Raw genomic sequence first — 509 nt, forward strand, 5'->3', positions numbered from 1 at the left:
AGTGCCAGGCTTTTCAAACCTAACTCAAGACCTTGAGAGACTCAACAAAGTATTTCCTGACACTCAACTGCAAAACAGGAGAACTGCGAGTTTAAATACTCAAGATGTTTTATTCAAATCTGTGTCACGTTCTCATATCAACACGCATGGAGATACTGGACTTTGCTGTTATAGATACTCTTATTTTGAAATGTCTATGCTTTACTACTTCAGCTGCTCATTCAAAAAGATGAGATATCTGCCAAAATATCCATCTTACATCCCGTCTACAACATTATAATAGAAAAACTATAACGTAAACCTCGTCAGTTCATCAGGGGTATGCTAATTAAAGAGTGTGTGTGAGAGTGAGTGTGTGTGTGAGAGAGAGTGAGCGTGTGCGTGAGAGAGCGCGTGCGTGTGCGTGAGAGAGCGCGTGCGTGTGCGTGAGAGAGTGCGTGCGTGTGCGTGTGAGAGAGTGCGTGTGAGAGTGCGTGTGTGTGTGTGTGTGTGTGTGAGAGAGTGCGTGT

General features: G+C 44.2%; 1 protein-coding gene across 1 annotated transcript in view; it reads right to left on the minus strand.

Annotated features, from left to right (window-relative positions):
* The window catches only part of LOC107574056 (ras GTPase-activating protein-binding protein 2-like), a gene marked incomplete at its 3' end in the record, with an annotated part of 11,186 nt that overhangs the window by 5,560 nt on the left and 5,117 nt on the right, over positions 1–509 (minus strand). The gene's annotated exons all lie outside the window — the stretch shown is intronic.

This window comes from Sinocyclocheilus grahami, unplaced genomic scaffold, assembly GCF_001515645.1.
Source record: "Sinocyclocheilus grahami isolate Dianchi unplaced genomic scaffold, SAMN03320097.WGS_v1.1 scaffold2104.1, whole genome shotgun sequence".
NCBI lineage: Eukaryota > Metazoa > Chordata > Actinopteri > Cypriniformes > Cyprinidae > Sinocyclocheilus > Sinocyclocheilus grahami.